Below are 24,005 nucleotides of genomic sequence, written 5' to 3' on the forward strand. Positions count from 1 at the left end.
TGATAGCTGTTGTATAGAGCTATGTAAAGCTGGCAATACATGACCAGATGCTTTACACAAACTGACTGCCCGGGAGACATCTGCCCCTCCTTAGATCCGTGCCTCGTCAGCCTCTGTGCTGTGGAGCTGGATTCTGTTCCTTTAATTTTCTATGAGAAAGTGGAAGGATCGCTCATTTGCTCAGAGATCTACTATATGTAAATCCCTTTTGAGCATTATTGAACACTTCTGATCATCAGTGCGTAGCCCAGTTAGTAGCTCAATTGTTAGAAAATTTGTGTCATTTATGACCGGCTGAATTGCCAAACTGAGATTAGAATGGACATTTCTTATCTGAGGATACAGATTTGGATATATCTGGTATAAGTAAACTCATACATTTAGCTTGCCAGAACATGCTTTTCATTTCTATAGAGGGTGGTGAGAAGAGTAGCTTCCAGGTGACTCTGGTGTTGCTCTTTTCAAAGAACATGGTAGAAGAAGTTAGGAAAAATCCAACAACATTGGGTGAAGGCTGAGTTATTAGATTGTCTATTATATAAAAGACATTAGCTGTCTACATCCATCTCAAGTTAGGAAGACACTAGATATATCTTGTGTGAAGGCAGATGTGCCTGTCTACTATGGATGTACCATGTCTAAAGCTAGCCATAGATATTACATTGTTGTTGGCAGGTCCTGCCATTTTCTGCAAACAGTCTAATGTTAATAGGGACTATCAGACACAATCCAGCAATAATTCCTCAGTAGAAAATAAACTGTACCGGTTTAATGCTGCTGATCTCACCTGTCTCTATACAGATTAATATGTATTTTTTACTAAGCCGAAAGTGCGGGCTCAGCAGTGTATCTTGCCAATAAAGATCGTTCGGCTAGCAGCATTCTTTTATTCTGAAGTACAAGAACTTGACTTATTATTGAACTGGTTTTATTATGATCCATAATAACTCATTGATTTAAGATAATTTGGTAGGTGTACCTGCAATGCCCTGGAAGACAACACATTGAGATATCACAATGAGCTGTGTAAATCACAAAGTCAGCTCTGGTACAATGGCAAACTCAGCTCATCATCTTTATTATATTCCACTGCATTTACTGGATCTTATCTGTGTTTAATACTTTGCATATTGCTTGTTTGTGCTTAGAATTTATGTTGTGTTGGTTAAAGTGCTGTTTGTGTATCTTAGCACTATGGTTTTCTCATGACTGAGTTTGGAAATTTGGATATGTTTTGCACAACTTTGAGATGTGATATAGAACACATAGCAGCAGTCATGCCAAGCAATACAGCCATCCTGCTTTTCATTAATCACCCCTCCCCCAACATATATGAATTAATGTTTGATTTAAATGTATGTTGTATGTGGCCAAGACAATAGCAATATATTTCTAGAATATAAAAATATAGATATCAATCTATTCTGCCCATATGTTCAACAGTAAGAGACTGCAGTCTCACAGATATTTTTATGTTATTCAACTTTAGCCATTTATCATTATACAGTATACTGCAATATATCGCCACCTAGATACATATAGAGAAGAACATATACATATATTGGGATAAATCACAGCAGTAGAAGATGGATTTCTTATAATGCTGTAGTTCAGTAATATAATTATTTATTATATCTACAAATACAAGTGCTGGCAGTATACATGGCGAGCACAAAAACTATCTTAAACAGTCCCATTGTACTGATTCTGGGGAGTTTGCATTGGGATAAGTTGGATTTTGTCAACCAGTTGCTAGTTTCTCCCCCAAGATAAACTGGTGTCTAGCTTTCTGTCTATATACACCAAGAGTGTGTGTCTATGGAAAGTTGCATTGGGCGAAGATTTTTCAGAGGTTGGAATGTCCTACGACTATAATTAGGCTACAGGACAATTTGTAATAATACTTTAGTTGAAAATGACTCATTACTTTACAGAAAGGCATGTAGACATTATACTGCCAGACTGCTTGAGTAGCCTGCGTCCAATATTCTTTACTTTATGGCTATAGCACTATCTTTGGTGTAACCCACCTCTCAGTTTTAATCTTTGAATATAAGTCATATTAGGGAAAATAATGTAAGGCAAGTAAACGCCACATGCTATGAATTCATTCTACAAGACATAAACCTAATATAACATAAGCAATTATGAAAATTGGTGACTGAAAATAAAGCCACATATATGCATTACAGCTAGGCTGAAAATCTAAACCATAATAGCAAGTATTGTAATTCCTGACAAAGCAAGCCAGGGTCCACGGAGTCAATGTGAGCATTTAAATGCTATGTCCCCCAATAATAAGAAATATGGTTCATAAACAGTGTTATAATTCATTTTACTGGTTACCACTGAAGGAACTGAAAACCACCTATCTTCATAGAACTTACCACTTATTCCTAAAGATCTAAAATATTTTATATATAGAAAAATGTAGGGCATATATGTACGTTTAATTAATTATATGAATGAATGTCATTGCAAGATATATATATATATATATATATATATATATATATATATATATATACTTTCCCCAGTGATTTAAAGTGTCTTAAAGTTAAAGACAAGAGTTACAAAAGAGACAATAGTACCTTGTCTCTATTCTACACTATATGTTGATATTCTAACCCTATGCAGAATTATTTGCTGAATCAGTATAGTTACTGTATTGAGTAAGTAAAGGACAATGTGCATGAAAAGGGTTTTTTTTTAAATCTTTAGTATATCCCTATCTCCCAAGTTATAAATGACTTAAAGTATAGCCCTATTGGTTTCATGTTCCTTCTCTAATCACTGTGGCAGCCACAGCTACATATGTAGCAAAGCTGAGTTTGTGACATGTAGCAGTGCTAAGTTTGTTATATGGCACACCTCATTATTGTACTGTGTCAGCTAAGATAGTTCCTAAGATACAGCTCAGCTACTAACTGCATGCCTGTTACTGCATATACTGATACCAATGAGGGTTGTTACCTACAGAACTACAACTGTTGAGGAACTATATTCTGCACCATTGGGAGAGACCAAACCATAAATAAAAATGAATAGAAATAACTTGCCATAAAGCATGTTACAATGCTCTACATGACACTCAAAGCTCTCACTACAGCAAACATGACATACAGTTTATTGTAATGGAGTAGTTATGTGAGGGATCAAGTGCCTTTATCATTTCATTCACCTTTTGAATGCCCACATCCCTCTCCATACTCTATTTTGATATAATTAGATTTCACCAATGCTTGTTCATTTTCATGTAACTCTGTGGGTGATACAATGCAACAAGTCAGAGAGCAAAATAATTCTGAGATCCTGTAGCAATTTACCACTAGTTTACATGGAACCAGATGACTCATATTGCTAATTTTATTCTTGGTAACAAGAAAGACAACATTCTGTGGCAAAAAAAAAAATATCCATGTTTTATTGGTAACTAAGCAAACTGGCTGTTCTATATTCAATGTAAATGCACATTCTACGTTATCTCCTACAGTTCAGATTCAATCTGAACAAGTAACTATTGTCTTGAGAGCACTACCCAAACTATTTAATGTGTGTTATACAATATTTTTGCTCTTTGTATGTTTCCTACTGACATTTAGCCAAGCAAAAACAGGAAAATGCACTCATCAAAAATGGACATTTTTTAAAAGAAACAAAGAATAAAAATAACGCATGTCAAAACTGAGCATAGGTATTATGGGTACAAGATATAGGGGAACAGAATGTCAAGATGATACCTCATGTAGTCTAGTTAGAAGTCAGCAGTTATAGTAGTGAACGTGGGGATTGTTGACAGATATAGGAAAGCCTGTGCACAAATTGAAGCTAAAAGTTGTAAGTAGCTGAAAGATTTATTTGTTTGTGTGTTTTTTTAATGTGGATTGACCCTTCATAAAAAAAAATGGAATCCATAGAATAGAATTCTGGTGGGCAGAGCGAGTAATTGTATCAAAGTCTCACATCCTGGGAGATAAATGTTATTAATAGCTTACTGGTTGTTGTAACTGTATATGTATATTCACGTCTTCTTGTCTCTGTTTTATAGCTGATTGTTTTTCTGTAACATATGTACATGATACCAACTGCTAATGTTCCAATTGGACACCACACATCCCATCTGTCTCTATTAAGATATATTTCATTCTCCTTCTGTGGTCTCTGAAACATAGCACCCAGTGTTAGGCTTATTTAAACTTGGGTCTCATAGAGATCAGATAGATCTAATGAACTTTACACTTTAATTATGACAATTGTGGATGAAAAACATGACATTTTTCATGGCAGCGTATGAAGAATTAACTTGGTGAACTGTTTAAACAGACCTAGGAAAATGTGTTGAGTGGATTCATATAGGAGCCTTGTAGTATTCTAACTGCTACTGCTACTTTTGTAAACACAGCATCAATGGAGTATAATTCTGAAACCACTGTTTAACAATGAAGGTAGTAAAAAAAAGAAAATATAATACATGACAAATTATCATTTTAAATGGCTGGTTTTCTTTACTATATGTATATTCTCTGAAAAAAGGTGTTCAACACACTAAACTTATTTGAATAATAATAATTATATATATATATATATATATCTACATACATACATACACACACATATATGTGTATGTGTATATATATATATATATATATATGTGTGTGTGTGCATGCGTGTGTGTGTGTGTGTGTGTGTGTATGATGTAGAGATGGATTGTATACCTCTAGGGTATACATATTTGACAGTATGTGCAGTACATTTTCCTTGTCATGATATTAACAGGAACAATGTATAGGATTAGCAACACACATTATAAAGCACAGACAAAGTAAATGGGCCTCAAAAAGTAATACAAAGTATATTTGTGATCAAACTGTCTTGTTCTAGCCTAGCAGTATCCAAGAGTACAGATTAGAGAAAGCTACTCTTCACTAAGTAAAATCAGTCTCTTATCTTGGATAAAGTGTATTTTAAGTTTTCACGATGTTTAGTAAATATTCTTAACAGCATGCCAGCCATAATTATGCAGTAAAGGGAGGTTATATGGATCTTTTTTTTTTTTAAATAAACTTGTTTAAAAATACAATTCCTCCACTAAAATAAAGTTCATGCAATATACAAGATAAACTGTAACAAATATACAGGAAACATGCACCACCTTCCTCTATGTTAAGTTATTAGTGCCACGTTTATAATATATATATGAAATGGATCTGCTGATGTACCTATGGTACTTGCTGCAGCCTGATGTACTATTGTTTGAACTCTCTTCTATCTTCTATAAAGTCGATGTTGGAGCCTGTATATTGATATCCTAGAACGTATAACAGTTCCTAATGACAAAAGACATGAACACCTGGCAGGTTGCAGCTTGGAGGTGGGTTACCTACCCTGTTGGTGCTGTGCTCCCTGCGGCAGGCTGGGCATGCTGTATGTTGAAGCTGCCTTCAGATTCCCTTCAGCACCTTGGAGAGCGCAGAGACTCTGTCTATAGGAAACACAGCGCTCCCTGCACACTGAGCCGTCCGTGCAGCACTGATCACTCTGTAAAGTAATGTGCAGCTGCACCTCCTTCCCTGGCAATCCAAGACTGCTCACAACGTGCTCTTGTTATATAGCTATGTACCTGCCCTCTGCATACGTCTGCGCATATGTATGCCAATATCCAAGTGTCAATGATCTTATTCCACTATGAACTCGAATACCCACAACATTGGCATTAGCCCTCTCTACATGTTACTGCTAGCCTGGAACTAGGTTACTCACCTAGCACAGTAGCTGTTTCTGCCTTTCTACAAGAAATTTTGTATGGCAATTTAAGTTAAGCTTGAGCTCAGCCTTTAAGGAAACCACCTCATCCACATCCAAAAACAAGAGGCTGAAGGCATGATCCTACAACTTGTAGCCATGTATCAAAATCTATACTAACCAGCAGAGTCTAACTTAAGTATTGTACCCCAGCCCAACCTCCAGAAGCAAGCAGCTAGCTTAGGTTAGGAACAGTCAACAGACTAAAATACTTTTATATATATATATATATATATATATATATATATATATATATATATATATATATATATACACACACACACACACACACACACACACACACACACACACATACATATATGTATACACACACACACACACACACACACACACACACACGGCTTTGCACTAGGTTATAGTCATGCTATTGGTTATATACAGCATAATAGCTGCTTCTCATTCTGTGAATTATGAAGCTGATATGGAATCTCATCCACTTTAATACTTTATAGCACATTGCTCTCTTTGTCCTAAACTTCTGCGCAGTCCTACCTGCTTACTACATAGATTAAAAACCACCTTTATCAGGAAAGTGACAGATGGCATGCACAAAGTAAACAGCTGGGAGCTGCTGATGAACATATTTTGGCCATCAAACTTCAGCAACACAGAGCAATTGTTCTCATGTTTAGAACGTTGTGGCATATACAGTAGTATAATGCAATTTATATATAGAAGGCAGGTATACAAAAGCATGGCACTGTAAGTATGGTGTATATAGGACACATAGTTCTGCTCTTCACCTTCTTTTTCCATTGTCTTCTTATTACTACATAATAACCATTGACATATTTTCTCCAATTACACCAATCTTGTACTACTTCTCCCAGAACTAACACGCTCAATTCACATATCCTTGAATGACAACTGATCTAAAGGGAGGGGTCCATCTACTATTGCAATTTAATCCAAGCTAGAGTGCTTAGGTGAATGGGGTATAGACTGCTCAAATAAAACAGATTCAGTTAGCCCTTTTTTTTATCAATGTTATTAATCCCATAGTGAACATAAGGGTTGTCATATTTCAGCACAGCCTTGGAAATCATTAACATATCCTCTGCTTTACACTTGGCCAGATTTGAGATTGTCTGCCAGTATTTATCCGTGTTCGTCTTCATACATAGCCTTAAATACTCACTTAGACAACTAAACATAGAACACAAGCTTTATGGATAAACTATATGATGCAGCCAGGGGTCAACTGATTTTGTAGTGGAGGGTTTCCTGCCTTAAATGCCCAGTATAGAGGACATTGATCTACTACCATGCCATTATTTCTCATGCATATTAAATCCTGATCAATCTATTCATATACCTTATAAACCATAACACTAGTATATTGACCAATAGTACCTTAGTATAACAAGTTAAACCAGAACAACATTTATAAAAGACTTAAAGTAATATTTCAGGCTCTAGCACACAGCAAACAACTAAATCCAGTCATCACTTAAGCTTATCCTTAAATATTATCAGAGCTTAAGGCATTATATTCTATGGAATAAGAATCTGGATTTGTATTCTGTGAATGAAATGCTGTCATTCCCTGAAATTGCAGGGTTTAGATTGACAGTCCTCTCTTACAGCTGGTGAAAATCAGATTCCCAGCCCATGTGTTTGGGGAGAATTAAGCTTTATATTGTACAGCTATACCATGTAAATAAAAATCATCGAGACTACGCAATATTTGTATCGGCAGGTCAATTGTTGATCTGGTTATAAAACTTGCTCAGAGGGATGACCTTCTAGGCTGGATGAGTCGAAAACTTACATTACATCGAGTCCAGAGAACATCATACTAAGTGAGTAGTTTCTTTGTTTTCCCTCTCTTATTTTCTAAATGACTATCATTAGCATATAGAGTGGATGTAATGTAGCATTTTTGTTTTCTTTTTTATTTCTTGTTTTCTTTTTTTTAATAGAAGCCAAGTATTTTGTTATCAGGGTTAACTATCTGCTCTGTAAGCTTGGTCACCTTTACTATAGTAGAAAATGAGGAAGGTTTAAATGCACACCTTTCTCCCCTCTTCATATACATTAATACATAGTTTTTACATAGCTCTATATATCTGCAGTAGGCTAGGTATATCACAAGACGTCTTCTTCCTCTAACTACTATAATTCAAGTTCCCTGTGTAAATAGAGAAAAAGTTTAACTTGAAGCCATGGTTTAAGGTCCATGAATTGTTTCAAGTATTTATGTGTAGCAAATAAACACTATTGTTGAGAGGTGGTGCAGCAGCTAAATGACTCTCTATTGATGCTCTCCTAAATTCAGACAACACTTGTGCAGTATAAAGACAAGTAACAGTAGTGGTACTCACCTCCTGCAAGCTTCCCTTTCCCTTCTTCAGAAAGAGTTTTAAATGTCTGCTCTCTTCTTCAATATACTCAATGGGGAATACAATTAAACAACTCTCCCACCCCTTTCCTTCCTCCCACCCTCTTATTTACTCTCCACCCTTCTCCCACTCCAGAGAGGAGATGGGGAATGCATTATAAATATGTAGGAAGCCAGCGGCTGAAGCATGAGCTCAGACAGGATGGATAGTGAGGAGGAATTTATTGCTTAATGTACCTCCTTTACCCTATTATCATTGAAACAAATTCACTTTGACATCCAACCAGAGTTTTATGGGTGTGGAATAAAACCAAACAGTCCTCATTAATAGAAAGTCAGCAGAAAATAAAGATCAGACATCTGTTACATAACTTAATCCTATGTAGGTTCAATTAGCCACCTATTAAGAATAAAACCAAAAGGAATCATTCTTCATTTCTTCCATAAGGTTTACCTGTTGACAATCCTCCACATTTACGCTTATTGCTAATGAGGCTGGGAAGGATCTGTTGAAATACTCATTAAACTAAGAAGACTTTTCTTGTAAATGAAATAATTGAAATGGATAAAGTCAGTGAGTCTTCTTGAGGATGAAATAAGAGCCAGGTGCAAACCAGTCCTTTGTTATTTGGCACAGACTGTATATTACAGCATGTATTACTACCATTACATATTCATTTATATGACATGTATAATGAACTGATTGCAGTATCAAATGTTATCCATTGTGTATGACTAAGTGTATTCCTGGATGCATAGGAGCTGGCCAGAAATAGAGCTAGTATTGACTTTATTGCATGCATGCTACATGAGCAGATATCAGGATGGATAGGAATAATAGAAGAATTAAACGGTTTGTCCACTACCGGACATCTCCACCGGATAGGTTATCAATATATCATCGGTGCGGGTACGACACCCGGACCCCACACCGATCAGTTGCTCCGGCTGCATGCGGGCACCGGATGTCATCACACAGTATGCAATGTACGGAGCCGAAAGAAGTTGGCTCCATCATTGCATAGCGGCCGTGCTGCCGAACTGCAGCTCTGCTCCTATTCACTTGAACAGGAGCAGAGCTCGAGTACTGCAGGTCGGCTGCTATTCCGTGGCCGGAGCCATCTGCTTCCGGTACGGACGTCCGGTGCCTGGAGGCAGCCGGAGCAGCTGATCGGTGCGGGGTCCGTGTGTCGGACCCGCACCGATGATATGCTGATGACCTCTCTGGTGGATAAGTCATCAGTTGTCTAGTAGGGGACAACCACTTTAAACCTTAAACACTTCTAAACTTAAAGTTTATAAATAGAGCTACTGATATTGTTTATACTATGAAAGACAATGTATATTGATGAGTTCAAAGCAGGAGATATTTCAGATAAAGTAATGATTATGGAGGCAATTTTTTTTCTGGACTTCCTGACTTTGCATATGTCCTATTTCGGCATATTGACATCATAAAGAGGGAGTTGTTTGCTTGGGACACCCCTCTATTGGCCAGAGTGGTAAGCCACTAACAAAGTGTGGCTCTCGCACTAGCAGACCTGCTCTGCCCATGTATTATATGGTTGGCCATTCATTTCAAATGTATGCCCAGCAGCAGTTTCCCCTAGTGATAACAACTGATTATTTGGGGTTTCAGCAGCCGCCACAGGGCAAGCAGCTGATCACTGGGCTATCTAAAATCCTAGCCTGATGAGACAACCCCTTTAAAAATGATTTCCTCCCTTAAGGCCCCTTTGTCTTGCAGCCCCCACAAAGGCATAAAAATGCAAATATGTACACTAAGTATGTATTTTATCCATACATCAGCCTGTACAGAGAAGTGGCATACAATCACATATAAACCCCAAAAGATGGCCCCAGAAATGAGCTTTCATGAAATAAATTTTAAGGCTGTTTTCACATCAGTGTTGGTTTCCGTTCATGGGTCCCGTTGAAGCTATCCATCGGAGGAACCCATGAACGGAAAGGCAAACGGAAACCATAGCTTCCGTTTGCATTACCATTGATTTCAATAGTAATGCTTCAGTTGCAAATTGTTTCCGTTTGTCTCCACTCCGTAAGGTTTCCTTTTTTTAACGGAAACAATAGTGTAGTCGACTACGCTATTATTCCCCCTAAAAAACGGAAACCTTATGGAACAGAGCCAAATGGAAACCAATTGCAAAGGAAGAATAATACCAATGAAATCAATGGCACTGCAAACAGAAAGCTATGGTTTCCGTTTGCCTTTCCGTTCATGGGTTCCTCCGACGTAAAGCTGCAACGGAACCCATGAACGGAAACCAATGCTGATGTGAACAGCCCCTAACAGAGTATATTAGCACAATATACATAGGTTTTCTGTCTATGAAAAACAATATCCACAAGTTTTTACTAAAGGTGCTTTTTCTGCTTTATATTGAATGCAATCTAATATCGGTCTCCCCTTTCCCTAGCCTGCTAGTATAATATGTCTCTCTAATTCTATAGCCAGCATGGCTAGTATTGTATTGGGACATTTATGTATGAAATTATACTTCACCATGCAGGAAGAGACATAAGCTTGCTTGAAAGTTTGCATCTATAATCTACTCAGTTAGCCAATAAAACTACAACTCTTTTCTCTACAGACAGCTAACATGGTACAACATTCTGCTACTATATACAGTATATAAGGCACTTTAGCTGGATATTTTTTTTTGGACACTAATACTATTTCTAGGGAGAACTGGCTTCCACTGAAGGGGGGGGGGCATTGTGTCTGGCACTGTCTGAGAGTGTTTGTAGCTGGCAATAATTAGGCATCCAGTGGGTTGTTATTTTTTGGGGGCACCAGGGCTGGCTTTATATGGGGGCACTGACTAGCATTGTTTTGGAAAACTGTCTAGCAATGTTTTTGGTCATTGTGTTGGATGGAGGACTTTTTATGGAACTATAAGATGGGATTGTGGCTTGCAGTTTGTGTCTGGCACAATGGCTGGAACTTTTTGTGGGTACTGTATTGGGGCGCTACAATTCACATTTCATCTACTGTATAACCTCATTCTGAAGAGGATGATTCATTATATTCAGTAATTGGCATTGAGTCCCTGCTTCCTTTTCAAACAGGGGCGGCTGAGGTGCGTATTAAAATAAATACAGGTAACCCTGCTATAAAAAACACAAACATTTAACAATACCTCACAGTTCTGTGACCTATATAATAACACTTGGTCTGTGAATTCCCTTCTAATATTTTTTTTATCATTTACAGTAATAGATACATATCGTATACAGAATTTATACATATACAGTTCTGTGCAAAAGTTTTAGGCAGTTGTGAAAAAATGCTGCAAAGTAAGATTTTTTCATAAATAGAAGTGTTAATGTTTTTTTTATCAATTAACAAAATACAAAGTGAATGAACAGAAGAGAAATCTAAATCAAATCAATATATGGTGTGACCACCCTTTGCCTTCAAAACAGTGTAAATTCTTCTAGGTACACTGCACAAAGTCATGGATTTTGTATGATTATTGTCAGGTGTAGGGTTAACCAATTATACCAAACAGGTGATTATGAGCATCATTTTCATATGTAGGTTGAAACACAGTCATTAACTGTAACAGAAACAGCAGTGTAGGAGGATTAAAATTGGGTGAGGAACAGCCAAACTCTGCTACAAAGATGAGATTGTGGAAAAACAGTTTCATGTCACATGTCCACCATGGCAAGATTGAGCACAGCAAAAACAAACAAGGTAGTTATACTGCATTAGCAAGGTCTCTCCCAGGCAAAGATTTCAAAGCAGACTCGAGTTTCAAGATGTTCTGTTCAAAAAGAACAAAGAAACCGGCAACGTTGAGGACCGTAGATGCAGTGGTCAGCCAAGGAAACTTAGTGCAGCAGATCAAAAAAACATCATGCTTACTTCCCTTTGAAATCGGAAGATGTCCAGCAGTGCCATTAGCTCAGAACCAGCAGAAACCAGTGGGACCCAGGTACACCGATCTAATGTTCGGAGAAATCTGGCCAGAAGTGGTCTTCATGGAAGAATTGCGGCCAAAAAGCTTTACCTTCGACATGGAAACAAGGCCAAGTGACTCAACTATGCATGAAAACATAGGATCTGTGGTGGAGAAAAATGTCAGCAGGTGCTCTGGACTGATGAGTCAAAATGTGAAATATTTGGCTGTAACAGAAAGCAGTTTGTTCGCTGAAGGGCTGCAGAGCGGTACAATAATGAGTGTCTGCAGGCAACAGTGAAGCATGGTGGAGGTTCCTTGCAGGTTTGGCGCTGCTTTTCAGCAAATGGACTTTGGGATTTGGTCAGAATTAATGGTGTCCTCAATGTTGAGAAATACAGGCAGACACTTATCCATCATGTAATACCACCAGGGAGGCGTCCGATTGGCTCCAAATTTATTCTGCAGCAGGACAGTGACCCCAAACGTACAGCCAATGTCATTAAGAACTATCTTCAGTGTAAAGTAGAACAAGGAGCCCTGGAAGTGATGATATAGCCCCCACCGAGCCCTGATCTCAACATCATCGAGTCTGTCTGGGATTACATGAAGAGACAGATTTGAGGACGCTTACATCCACAGGAGATCTGTGGTTAGTTCTCCAAGGTGTTTGGAACAGCCTCCCTGCCGAGTTGTTTCAAAAACTGTGTGCAAGTGTACCTAGAAGTATTTATGCTGTTTTGAAGGCAAAGGGTGGTCACACCCAATACTCATGTGATTGAGATTTCTCTTCTGATCATTCGCTTTGCAGTATGTGAATTGAAAAAAAAAAAAACACTTCTATTTTTGCAACCATTCTTACTTTACACCTTTTTTCCACAACTGCCTAAAACTTTTGCACAGTACAATATATAAAATAATTATAGACATCAGTTTACCCAAGTAGTTACAGTTGTAGTGGTAGATTGCTAATTATTAGTAATTGCATTACAACTCTCAATATGTTCTGAAAATTCAATATGTCTATGTCATAGCCTTACATTTACAGTATAAACATCTATATATTTGAATGCTTAACATAATGCACAACATTACACTAAAATCGAATTTTCTCAAATAACAGATCAACTGATCAGCCAGCGACTCCTTTATTTAGAAAACGACAGGAAATAAGTTCGCCAACTAGCTTAGCATAAATACACAATGCTCTGCCAGATACATAGTTTAACCCCTTCACGACTGCCATATGGCTATATACGTTCTAACTACCGTTCCCCGTGCAGTTAGCACGTGTATAGACGTCGGCAGCCTGGAAGGGGTTTAATGAGTGCAGTGCTGCTTCAGTGTGAGCAACACTGCACTCTCATGTGTGCCGGGACTTTAAGAGCCCCAGAATACACCCCCACTGTAGATAGTGCCACCCACAACCCTCGCAATACCCAATGTAGATAGCGCCACCTAAGCTGCCTCCAGCATCGGAATCCCCGGCCAGCACTCTGGCCGAGGATTCCCCTCCTAGAGGGAGCCCCCGCCGTCCTTCCATCCCCGCTGTAGATAGTGCGACCCCCTTGCAGATAGCAACCCCCCCGCTGTAGATAGCATTGTACCACCCACTGTAAATAGCGACACCTGAACTGACTGTAGGAGCAGAATCCCCGGTGTCAGATCGCACTCAACAGAGCCACTAATGTCACTGTCCAAATGGACAGTAACGTCAGGGGCTCTGTCAAGAAGCGGAATCCCTGGCTAGTGCGATCTGACACTGCTCCTAGAGTCAGTTCAGGTGGTGCTATTTAGAGTGGGGGGTGCTATGCTATCTACAGCGGAGGTTTGCTATCTAGCATTGCACCCCCACTGTAAATAGCGCCACCTGAACTGACTCTAGGAGCGAAATCCCCTGTGTCAGATCGCACTGGCCAGGGATTCAGCTTCTAGACAGAGCCCCTGACGTCACTGTCACTGGGGATTCCGCTACTGGAGAAGCCCCTTGTGTCACTATCCATACATGGACAATGACGTCAGTGGCTCTCTCTAGGAGCGGAATACCCGGTGTCAGATCACTCTGTGTCAGAAATTTCGCTATTGGAGAAGGCCCTGGGGCTACTCCTGGAGTGGAATCCCCGCTCTGGCAGGGGATTCCGCTTATAGAGTTAACCCCTGACATCACTGTCCATATATGGACAGAGACATCAGGGGCTTCCTGTAGGAGCGGAATCTCCTACAGGGAACTACAGTGGTGCTATTTACAGGAAGGGGGTGCCATTTACTGGGGGGGGGGTGCAGCGGGGATATTGCTAAATACAGGGGGGATGTTGCTATCTACAGGGGGGGTTGCGCTATTTACAGTGGGTGTGGTGCTATATACAGGGGGTGTGGCACTATCTAAATGGGTACTGTGGCATTATATTGGCACTATCTTCAGGGGACACTGTGGCGCTATCTACATGGGCACTGTGTGTGGCACTAAGTGGGCATTTTCTACAGGGAGAACTGTGGCACTATGTGGCCACTGTGGCACTATTTACAGTGGGCACTATCTATGTGGGTACTGGCACTATTTATGTGGGCAATGTGGCACTATCTACAGTGGTATTGCATCACTATCTACATGGGCACTGTGGTGTTTTCAGGGGGTTGGGACAAAAGGAACCAACAAATAAAATTCATCAATTTTTTTTATGTTCATGAAAAACGACTGGCAAATGCCGGTTAAAAATGGTCAGATGGCCGGGAAATGGATTCAAATTTTGAGACACATTGAGGCAAAACAGCCATGAACAACTGACAATTAATTTGTTGTTGACAGCCATTTTTTTCACGGACGTGTGTTCATAGGCCTCTTCACTCTCCCCTCACAGCGATCCAGGGTGATGAGGAGAGAAGAGGAGTAATTGTTACAGAGCTTTACAGTGTATGTATGTGTGTGTATATATATATATATATGTATATATATATATATATATATATATATATATATATATAGCTAGATAAATATATATAAAAAATTACAAAAAAAGTGTTTTTTCTTTCGTTTTTAGTGAGTTGTCTGCTCATAATAAAAACATAAAAACACTGAATTAATTAAACTAATCTAGAAAATGAAAGCCTCATAAGTCTTGTAAAAAAAACAAAGTAAAAATAGTTGTGATATTCAAAGCGGTTCCAAAGGTATTATCGTTTAAAGAAGTGCATATCAAATTTGACCTGGACACAGGGGCATCAATGACCCTTGGTCATGAAAGGGTTAATAATATTTTGTGCAAAAGGTATTAGTAGTAATGGCAATAATTATCAGAACTCTGGCTTGTAATGATCATAGCGAGTTTTCAGGCTCTAAATATAAACAAATAGATTCCATTTGCTGACATCAAGCCAGGATTCAAAAAAATGTTGAGAAATTGTAATGAATTGAATTAGGAAAACACCATTAATAAGTCTAGTCTAGTAGGATAATTCAAGGAAACCCCTTGTCGTGTCACCTGTAAAGTAATATATGATTGATTCAAGGCACATAGCTATTTTTTCATTTTAGTTTAGTCTAGTCTCCAGATTACATCTACCAACAGGCTATTACTAACCATGAACCGGGTTTAAATCCAGCACTGAAATATTGATCCCCAGTTAAAAATCAGTGACCTTTTTAGGTTCCTTATATCTTTGACCCATGGCTATTATTTAGATTGATGTTAGGGAGCAATGTCATTGTTACGATATTGATCTTCTAATCATGAATTGACTTGGTAGTTATATTTCCGAGCAGAGACTTTCATAACATTTCTTAGTTTAAAGGACAAAGCAGCATAAATGCAGCAAGATATAAAATACTGAGATAATGACACTTCAGGGAAACTAATGTCACAAAACCTCGAGACAATAAAAGACTTTCCTTAGAGATATTTGCCTATAGTTTACAGGTTTTTATGTAAAGTAATAACCTGCTCTTAAGATATGTTTCTGTAGCAACACTAATAAAATAAAAGTATATGGAGTTTTAGGGGGTATCTGATGTATACCCCCAATAACCCTTTTGTATCATGAGTGCATAGCACATGCTTTATTTAATGTGTCACTTATTAGTATTACTGTGTATACAATTCTTAAAGCGAATGTCCACCCTTGAAGACCAATATTTTATTGCTTTTCAATTGAAATAAGTCCTAAGTTCTGTGCCATTTATATTCTCAACATAGCATTATATCTGTCAGAGCTCTAATTTTTTTTTTTTTTTTTTTTCAAATATATTTTTATTCAAAACCAGAACAGTTACAAGTATGCAATGTGTATCACACATACAATAATATATACACCAAATAACAATGTGTTCCAGCTTCAAAATTCTTTTTCATTTTACTTGTCATCATTAAGTTGCAAGGTATGCAGTAAAACAAAACACAACCAACAATTCCCTTCCCTCCCCCCAACTCTCCCCCATCTCGGTGAACATTTTCTCAACTGGCCACCAGCATGCCTAGCGTGCCCTGGATACTCTGTGAACTATACCATGATGTGTGTCGAAATGTGCGCATGAACATCCCTATCTCTGCTGTGGGATAATGTTGCTCTATGAATTTACGCCAAGTTTTAAAAAATTGTTCTGTAGACCTTTCTTTGTGTTTCTCTAGGTCCGTCTTATCATACCCCAATAAAGTCTTGAGAGTAATCACGACCTCCGCAATTTCCGGGACCGATGCCTGTAGCCAGTGACGCAAGATGCACTTTTTGATAGCCAATAAAGCCATATGCACTCCTTTCCGGGCCACTAGAGGTGGTCCCTCCCCCCCTGGATCCAAAGGAATATAGTGAAACAGCACTGCCTGTGGGCTTGCGTGCACCTCCTCCCCCCAGGTATCTTTAATAAATTGTAAAGCCCGATCCCAAAACGTGCGAATTTGTGGGCACAACCACATCCCATGAAGCAAATTGGCTTTGTGCAAGTCGCATTTTGGACAATTACGCAGATAATGTGCTGGAGCGTCCCTGTAGGATAAATTAAAGGCGTATGTCGCTCTGTGCATTAGCCTGAAGTGCATCTCACGCCACTGTTCATTCACCATGACCTTCCTCACCCTCTCCCATCCATCTCGTATCTTGCTGGAGATGTCTGGATCCTCCAGCTCCAACTCCCACGTTCTAAAGCAGGAAGTACTAAAGGAATCAAGATGAGCATTCCGAAGTTTACCATATAGACTTGCAAGGCTTCTCCCCGCACCACCCTGCGGCACCATCCCATCAAATGCTCCCCGTATCTCTACTCCATCAATATTGCGGACTTTGTTTTTACATAACCCCGTTATTTGAACATATTGAAAATATTGATTTTCCCTCAAATTGTATTTGCTAGAGACCTCCTGCCACGTAAGCCATCTCCCCTCCTCAACATTCATGAGTTGGCCCAGGACCTTGATCCCTTCATCTTTCCACTGCGAAAACAATTTATTCTGACTCCCCTGTGGAAACATAGGGTTATCCCACAACGGGAGCTCTAATTTTTTAATACAGAGCTCCAAATCCCCTGCATAGACAGAGTTAAATGATACAATTCTGGCTACCTTCAACCACCACTAGAGGGAGCTTAGGAGCTTACTGTATACAATTCATTAATTGATCTCAATAATCACAGTTTGCAGTAAGATTCGGTATGCCCTTACAACTGCCTGTGTACTATCTGTACACAGGCTAATGTACTGGCATGTAGATATATACCAGTACATTAAAGTTTAAAAATAATAAAGTAAAAAAATAAAATAAAGTAATGTTAAATTTAAAAAAAAAAAACACATTACAATAAAACTTTAAAATAAGTTTTGATACATAAAATATACACATATTCGGTATCATCGCGACCGTAATAACACATTTATAGCATCATTCATGTTTACGCTTTTATAAAATGAAATAAAAATTGCTTTCTTTCACTTATTATTGTGAGGCGCGAGGTGTGATGAATTTTGAACCTCCATATGCCTCACATTAATAGTAATTAACCCCATCATGTACCTCACACATTAACCCAATGTTGTCCATTATGACTGAGGAACATGATGGGGTTAATTACTATTAATGTGAGGCACGTGGAGGTTCAAAATTCATAATACCTCATGCCTCACATCAGAAAACGGAAGAACTTTTTTAAAACATTTTTGTTGGCAAAAGTATCGTTTTGGTATCGCAATACTACACATAGTATCGGTATCGAAGTCCAAATTCTGGTATCGTGGCAACCCTAAGTGGTAGCTATTGGCAGACAGAATCTTATCATTCAAAGGGTAACTAAACTTTTAAAAAACTTCTGACATATCATAGTGACATGGCAGAAGTGGCAGAAGCGCTCGGGTGAGCGCTGAGCCCCTTAGTTTCTGATTGTCGTTTTGCGGAAAGCCAAGAAGTTGATGTACGGGCCCATAGACTTCCTAATGAGTCCATACACGAACTGCTCGGCTTTCCGAAAAAAGACGATCAGGAACCAAGTGGCACTCACCTGAGTGCTTCTGCCGCTTCGTTTTAGCAACCGGTGGGGGTCTCAGTGCTTGGACCCCCACCGATAAAAACTTCTGACATGTCACTATGACATGTCAGAAGTTTTTGGAAAGTTTAGTTACCCTTAAACTGTCTATGCAAGGGATTTAGAGCTTTGTATAAAAAAAACAGAGCTCTATAAAGATGTATTAAGAAATTTATCAGCACAGAATTCTGGATCTAAAATTAAAAAAGTAATTAAAGGTGGACATTTTACCCTAAATATTATACACTAATTCGCCATTGAATAATGCCTTATATACATGGTGCATGAACTGTACATGTGTGAGAAATTGGCAATTGTGGAAAGCATAGCGCATTTGCGCTATGCCAAAACAGGGTTAAGTTGGCCATGCACAGAAAAATCTTACTGTACTGATTTAATAGGGCAACATTGGGACACTTGTTAAATCTTTAGGCTAAGGCTACATGGTGTCATGGTATTGCTCACAAATCACGGTCTTGCCGTGACTTCCATTGTTCCCTTTGGTAGAAAGAACATTAAGTGACCTTAAGACTATCGCAAACATTATGCATCATGTCGGAAAAAAAATAAAAGATTTACATTACAAATGATCAGGATTACACAGCATCAGGAAGGGCTGTTATTACGGAACTGGGAGAGAATTTCCTTGCCTTTCTGTTAAGAGGCTGAGCTTGTCATAAACCTTATGAGGTAGACAGAAGAAACCCGGAGATGTCAATTAAGGTTTTGGGAGATAGTTAAGTAAGATATTGGGAGATGGTTGAAAATTCCATCCTCAACCCAAAAGATTTTTCTTTGATATTCACTGCAAAATATTTGAGGAAAGGGAGAGGTTAAATTGTATTTGTGGTTCAATAGTCTATTTTTATTTGAAACGTTCTCATTTTATTGTCTTGTTTATTTTAATATTACAGCTATTTTTGTTATATATTTCCTTTTCTATACACAAATTAGTTACCTCTTCTTGAACTTGTATTTTCCTGCCGTCCACAACCCCCAGACCAGTACTGCAGCAGCAGAATGCATTTCACTACAGACCTGACAAGCCTTGTCATAATGTGTGTGAAATCCTTAGGAAATAGCCCTACTGACCCAAGCATTATGATTGGGCCAACAAATTATATAAGGTCTTATTGACAAATTAGATGAGACTGTCAGTTAATGGGCCATTTTGGTGAGCAGAGAACTGGATCACTAATAGACACAAGCCACCAGTTCAATTATGAAGCCTGAAAGGTGGAGGATAGTTAATATTGGGAGCTTAATGGATCTTTTCAGTTGCTCATATACTAAAAAAATCAATTCTCAAAACTGCTACCTGTTCATAGAAGACACTTTCTGAACACAGTGTTGCAAGAAGAAGTCAACAGTATTCCAAATGGCCAAGATATGTGTGCAGGACAATGCTCTATCACATATGCCCAAATACTTCTCTGCTTTTCCTACAGAAAGATATTCAACTATTGACCTGGCCCCTTCCTCACTTGATTTAACCTTGAGTGATTGTGAAGTCTTCTCAAGCATGAAATTGAGGCCGCTTTCAGGTAGTTAATACAGCGGCTTTTAGTGTCCGTATTACGACCGCAGTACTCAGACTTCCTGCATTTCACCTGAACCAAACTTCTATTAGCATAAGATTTTATGAAGATCTTTTGTTTTGTTGAACTGCGAGAGGTCCGGGTGTTGTGGCCGTAAGATGGACGATAAAATGCGGCTCCATTAGGGCCACCTCAAAGGAGATCCAGGCTGGGAATACATAGAGACTTTTTTCAGCGCAGCTTTCCAATATTATCTATTGAGTGACACCTGAAAGTAATAAGATTGCAGCTTAAAGAGTCGGATGCAGCTTAAAGTATTCTTTTGGACTGCAGCTGTGGCTTGATAGCTAAAACTGGAAAGTTGCACTACAAAAAGTCTCCCTGTAGCCCCAACCTAACAAGAAGAGAAAACAAAATGTATCTTTCACAGCACCTGGAATACTGTGGTGGCAGTTAAAGGGGTTGTCCAGTCCCTAAAATTGTATGTCCTATCCACAGAAAAGGCCATCAATAGATTGCAGGGTCCGACTCTTGAGACCCCCGCCAATCAGCTGTTTTCAGGGGGGTGCAGCGCTCATACGAGTGCTGCTTCCCCTTAATTTCTACTTGCTCACTGTGAGGCTGGGTTCACACGACCTATTTTCAGACGTATATGAGGCGTATTATGCCTCGTTTTACGTCTGAAAATAGGGCTACAATACGTTGGCAAACATCTGCCCATTCATTTGAATGGGTTTGCCGACGTACTGTGCTGACGACCTGTAATTTACGCGTCGTCGTTTGACAGCTGTCAAACTACGACGCGTAAATTGACTGCCTCGGCAAAGAAGTGCAGGACACTTCTTTGCTACGTAATTTGAGCCGTTCTTCATTGAAGTCAATGAAGAGCAGCTCAAGATTACAAACGTCAAAGACGCCTCGCATAATACGAGGAGGAGCTTTTACGTCTGAAACGAGGCAGCTGTTTTCTCCTGAAAACAGTCTGTCTTTTCAGACGTAAAAGCCTCTCATCGTGTGCACATACCCATAATCCTCAATACTCCACTTCAATGGGAGAAGAAGGTTGCAATACCTGTGAATCGCCGCTATTGATGGCCTATCCTGTGGATAGGCCATCAATTTTTATGGACTGGACAACCCTTTTAAATTGTCCATGAATAAACCAAGGAACTCACAGATTTATTGTATGTTCATGTAGGCTCATGAAAGGCATTTAGAAGAAGGATGCCAGTCTTGGCAACAAAGTTTTCTGAAAGACGAAATGCGTTATGTGTTATCTGTTACTTTATATTTCTCATTCACCATATTTGCATATTTTAAAGGTAAAGTGGAAAACAATAATTTGTAATCTGGGTGCCGAATAATTATGTATGTAAATACATGTACGTATCGTCACTGACAAAAAGAAATACAACTTTAAGCTTTTTATGTTTACTTCTAAAAAAATATTTTTATGAAAATGCGATTGAATGATGTAAGTTTGATTAATTACTTTATGAATATTAAGATCATTAATGAACAAAAGGAGAAAAAAAGTCAGCTAGCACTTTTCACAATATACTGAAGAAGGGAATCTACAGCTAATATAGCCACGTTCATGGAGGGTGGTCTGAAGTACAGATATCAGATTGTATACCCAGGGGTCTGAACATGCATGTGTCAAGCAGTGGTGAATGACTGGACAATTATTGCTTTCTCTGTTGCTTCTGTAAGCCCGGGTTTACACTGTGCGTGTTTGTTGTGTTTTTAACATGCAATATTTGTTTTGGTTGATAAACTCCCATTGAGAAGCATGGGAGTTTACAAAACAAAAAACTGCGTGTTCAAAAAACGCATCAAAAATGCACAGTGTGAACCCAGTCTTAGAAGGACCCATTAGTCCTAGCTGTGAGGTGGACTCATTAGTAATCTCCGCAGCACTTGTTTCTGGTATGTACTGTCAGGACCAAAACATGCTGACAGCAGAAAAACAGTAAATTTTTTATTAAATGAAAAGTTATTTTTTATATAATAATATCAAACAAAATGCCTAAGGGTATGTGCACACACACTAATTACGTCCGTAATTGACGGACGTATTTCGGCCGCAAGTCCCGGACCGAACACAGTGCAAGGAGCCGGGCTCCTAGCATCATAGTTATGTACGATGCTAGGAGTCCCTGCCTTGCTGCAGGACAACTGTCCCGTAGTATAATCATGTTTACAGTACGGGACAGTTGTCCTGCAGCGAGGCAGGGACTCCTAGCATCGTACATAAGTATGATGCGAGGAGCCCGGCTCCTTGCACTGTGTTCGGTCCGGGACTTGCGGCCGAAATACGTCCGTCAATTACGGACGTAATTAGTGTGTGTGCACATACCCTAAGGCTATACTCACACGACAGTGAAAAAAAATGTCCATTAAAAACTGATCAACTGTCAGTTTTTCATGGCCGTTTTGCATCAGTTTGTCTCCAAATTTTCATCCATTTCCAGTCCGTCTGTCAGTTTTTAATGGCCGATTGACATCTGTTTTGCATCAGTTTTTCATGGCCGTTAAAAAAACGGATGAATTTCATTGGTCAGGCTTTTTTTTGTCCCAAACCCCTGAAAACACCCAAAGGAAGGTCACATGTTCACCTTGACACGATTTACAGCTTCCCTGTATATGATGCCACACACCTCCTGTATATGATGCCACACATCTCCTGTATATGATGCCACACACCTCCCTGTATATGATGCCACACCAGCCTCCCTGTATATGATGCCACACGCCTCCCTGTATATGATGCCACATACCTCCCTGTATATGAAGCCACACACCTCCCTGTATATGATGCCACACACCTCCCTGTATATGATGCCACACACCTCCTGTATATGATGCCACACACCTCCTGTATATGATGCCACACATCTCCTGTATATGATGCCATGCACCTCCCTGTATATGATGCCACGCACCTCCCTGTATATGATGCCATGCACCTCCCTGTATATGATGCCACACACCTCCCTGTATATGATGCCACACATCTCCTGTATATGATGCCACACCTCCTGTATATGATGCCACACACCTCCTGTATATGATGCCAAACACCTCCCTGTATATGATGCCACACACCTCCTGTATATGATGCTACACGCCTTCCTGTATATGATGCCACACAGCCTCCCTGTATATGATGCCACACACCTCCTGTATATGATGCCACGCACCTCCTGTATATGATGCCACACACATCCCTGTATATTATGCCACACACCTCCCTGTATATGATGCCACACAGCTCCCTGTGTATGATGCCACACACCACCTGTATATGATGCCACACACCTCCTGTATATGATGCCACACACCTCCTGTAAATGATGCCACACACCTCCTGTAAATGATGCCACACACCTCCTGTATATGATGCCACACACCTCCCTGTATATGATGCCACACACCTCCCTGTATATGATGCCACACACCTCCCTCTATATGATGCCTCACACATCCCTGTATATTATGCCACACACCTCCCTGTGTATGATGCCACACACCACCTGTATATGATGCCACACACCTCCTGTAAATGATGCCACACACCTCCTGTAAATGATGCCACACACCTCCTGTATATGATGCCACACACCTCCCTGTATATGATGCCACACACCTCCCTCTATATGATGCCACACACCTCCCTGTATATGATGCCACACAGCTCCCTGTATATGATGCCACATACCTCCCTGTGTATGATGCCACACACCACCTGTATATGATGCCACAAACCTCCTGTATATGATGCCACATACCTCCCTGTGTATGATGCCACACACCACCTGTATATGATGCCACAAACCTCCTGTATATGATGCCACACACCTCCCTGTATATGA

The 24,005-nt window shown here is 39.4% G+C and overlaps 1 protein-coding gene across 4 annotated transcripts in view; it reads right to left on the reverse strand.

Annotated features, from left to right (window-relative positions):
* Positions 1-24,005, reverse strand: part of NOS1 (nitric oxide synthase 1) — a 344,514-nt gene that overhangs the window by 89,848 nt on the left and 230,661 nt on the right. For 2 of the 4 annotated variants that reach the window (XM_075835262.1, XM_075835287.1), the window contains exon 1: positions 5,385-5,543. The exons of 1 other annotated variant lie outside the window; for it this stretch is intronic. The gene's annotated coding sequence lies outside the window, so the exon portion shown is untranslated. Of the gene's footprint in view, positions 1-5,384; positions 5,544-8,147; positions 8,227-24,005 lie in introns of those variants that run through there. One more of the 4 variants, XM_075835278.1, reaches the window with a different exon arrangement.

Source organism: Rhinoderma darwinii, chromosome 1, assembly GCF_050947455.1.
Source record: "Rhinoderma darwinii isolate aRhiDar2 chromosome 1, aRhiDar2.hap1, whole genome shotgun sequence".
Taxonomy (NCBI): domain Eukaryota; kingdom Metazoa; phylum Chordata; class Amphibia; order Anura; family Rhinodermatidae; genus Rhinoderma; species Rhinoderma darwinii.